This window comes from Lolium rigidum, chromosome 4, assembly GCF_022539505.1.
Source record: "Lolium rigidum isolate FL_2022 chromosome 4, APGP_CSIRO_Lrig_0.1, whole genome shotgun sequence".
In the NCBI taxonomy this organism is placed as follows: domain Eukaryota; kingdom Viridiplantae; phylum Streptophyta; class Magnoliopsida; order Poales; family Poaceae; genus Lolium; species Lolium rigidum.
The window spans coordinates 103,135,184-103,138,329 of record NC_061511.1 but is presented as its reverse complement, the minus strand read 5'-3'; the positions used below and the strand labels follow the sequence as shown (position 1 = coordinate 103,138,329).

Genomic DNA, 3,146 nt, shown 5'->3' with positions numbered 1-3,146 from the left:
GCTTGTGCATTGGACTATGGATCTAGCTGGGATGAAAATTTGCCATATGCGGAGTTTTCATACAACAATAGCCACCAAGCAAGTATTGGTATGGCTCCGTTTGAGGCATTATATGGAAGGAAGTGCACTACCCCACTGTTATGGAGTGGCGTAGGGGAAAGGAGCCTATTTGGCCCAGATTTGATCAAGGATGCTGAAGAGAAGGTCAGACTGATCAGAGATAGATTGAAGATAGCTCAATCTAGACAGAAGAGCTATGCTGATTCAAAGCGTAGGGAAGTGACCTATGAGATAGGTGATAGAGCATACCTTAGAGTCTCACCACTACGTGGTGTGAAGAGATTTGGAGTTAAGGGAAAGTTAGCACCCCGCTTTGTAGGACCATTCAAGATCCTAGCTCGCAAAGGAGAAGTAGCATATCAGTTGGAACTACCAGAAGCTCTATCAGCCGTTCATGATGTGTTCCATGTGAGCCAGCTAAAGAAGTGTCACCCAGATATGGCAGAAACTCCGTTGAGAGATACAGTGCCACTAGAAGAAGTTCAGTTGGAGAGTGATCTTACATATGAAGAAAAGCCAATCAAAATTCTGGAGACAGCAGAAAGAGTTACTCGTACCAAGACAATCAAGTTCTGCAAGGTTCAGTGGAATCACCACACAGAGGAAGAAGCAACTTGGGAACGAGAAGATGATCTTCAGGAAAACCACCCACACCTATTTGCTAACCAATCCGAATCTCGGGGACGAGATTCATCTTAAGGGGGTTAGGTTTGTAACATCCCAAAAATTTAAATATTAAAATGCATGCATTGCATTCATAAGCATCATTGCATATTTGCATCGCTAGGGAAATTTGAATAAACCTTAAGTCTATAAATAAATCTTAAACCGAAAGTAAACCATATAGGCCTATGTGCCAAATTTTAGTTTATAAAAATGTGTTTTTTTTTTAACTAAAAGTGGTTCCAAAATATTCTACATTCAATAAGGAATCTATTGATATTTTGTTCAGAATTTTCAGACTTCGTTTGAGTCACTTTTGAAGCAAATTGGCTTTCAAATCAATACCAAATATTAAATCAGATTTGAAAACAGAAAAGAAGTAAAAAAAAAAAAACATGAGAGAGACAGGCCACTCAACGAGTGCCCAGCCAAGCCACGGGAGTGCAAGACCGCGTGCGCGAGCGACGCAGCAACGGCCAGGTCTGCGTTCCGCTTTTTCTCTTTTCCTTGATGAAGGGTGGGTCCCATCGCCACATAATCGTCGTCTTCAAGTTCCAGCCAAATAGACAACAAACGCACGAGCACTTACTTTTCAGTTTCTGGCGTTTCTTCTTTCTTTGATTTCTGGAGATTTAAGCCACCATTTGACGCACCGTTTCTTCCTACTTAAGGCCCAGATTCTCCTCTCTATTTCCCCCAAACGGCACATCCCAAGAGCCCCCAGGCTGCTCGAATTTTGCCTCGCATGTCCGCAGTACCACCGCGGTAAATCGTCGATTGCGGTGAGCACGGTCCATCTTTTGACCTCTAGTTTCTTCCAAACATCCTATTTCTTCCTTGCGCACATCTCAGACTTTTGTTTCGTGATTTTGGTGCACCACAGCAACGGCGACATCTTCGTCCGTGAGCACGTCCGCGGGACAGTTTCCCGACGAACGACTGCGTGTGAACCAGTGTGAAATCCCGGAGTAGAACTCACCATCGAATTCTCCATCATCGTCTTCAGCTCGGACGGCAAGCACCACCGCAACGCGACTACATCGTCAAAGGAGTGCAACGCCACCATCAGGATCATCCTTTTTCCTGTACGTGTTATTCCTTCCATCTTTATTCTCACTGAACCACACGATCTAGATCCAAGGGCCATAATCTGATCACTTAAACGAAGGGGTATTGACTAACCAGATTCTGCCACTTGTCATATCTGTTTCTATTTTCGGATATTTGGACAGAGAAACATAGAAACTTATAAAAATCATATCTTTAGTTTCGTTTATCCAAATTTAGCAAACTTCGTGTCCCTGGATTCATAAAAACGTGTAGAATACATTAGACACATAATATTGCACTTTTGCATCATATTTATACACAGTTTTTGCAGAAACTCAAATAGAGTATTTTGGCTATATAAATAGTTCTACAAATTATTTTGGAGTAATTCCTTTTGCTATTAACAGATAATTGAGCCCTCTGTACAGTAGCATTAGAAAATAAAAACGTGACCTATATAATTCCCTTGTAGTATTTGTTTAGTGTTGTAGATCTCTTCTCATGATAGAAAATGTTTTTAATTATTAATTCAACACTAAAAATTTTGCCATGACATCATGTATATAGTTGACAACTAGATAACATATTAAGTGTGTTGTTCATGTTTAATCCACATATTGCATCCATATTTTATTTGTGCTTGTCTATATGTTGCTATATGTTTATGGAGTGAAATTTTTATTTGTAGATTGTGATTGTGCTGATTGCAACGAGTGTTTTTGCGAAGAGTGTACCAATTCCTCCTCTCACCAAGGCAAGTGACACACACCAAAAGTCCCAGTTTTTAACTCTTGCATTGTAGTGTTTTTTTTATAGTAGACATGTCTAGGGTTTGTGCTTTGCTTGCTAATAAATCCTAGTAGTTTAGCTACACCACTCCTAGACTCCTTTAGCCGCCATTAAATTTAGTTGTTACCTGCTATGCCATAGAAAATGTTTTGATAGAGGTTAAGGAAAAACAACTAAGTTTAATGAATTACCTGGGTGAATGGTGGAGTTATGGAGAGGGTGGTCGTATCGGGGGCAAGACCACTGGTGCTAGTGCACACTTGCGGAAAGTCACCCGGGCTTAAAGAGATTGTAGACAAACCTTGCTCATTAGCTTCACGTACAACCACATGCTACTATGGCTCGGCTTGACAAAGTATGTTGTATGAACCCGGATCCTAGGGGCCAGGTGGTGGTAGAGGGATATCTGTAGGTGGGGGCGTGGCCCTTAGGGAATGGTTCGGGCGATTACACACGAAGGTCTCGGCCACGGTCTACACATGTCCTTAAGCAAAATGTGCAACGAGGTAGAAGGATTGACCTGGCCATGTGGGTAAAGGTGTACAACCTCTCGAGAGTGTAAAATCTAAGTACTTAGCCGTGTC

General features: G+C 41.6%; 1 long non-coding RNA gene across 1 annotated transcript; it reads left to right on the top strand.

The window, feature by feature from the left end:
• Positions 1–1,327: 1,327 nt before the first annotated feature.
• On the top strand, positions 1,328–2,508 carry LOC124707420. Its single transcript, XR_007004854.1, has 3 exons — positions 1,328–1,505; positions 1,607–1,808; positions 2,462–2,508. It is a non-coding gene; the product is annotated as an uncharacterized LOC124707420 (long non-coding RNA).
• The last annotated feature ends 638 nt before the right edge of the window (positions 2,509–3,146 follow it).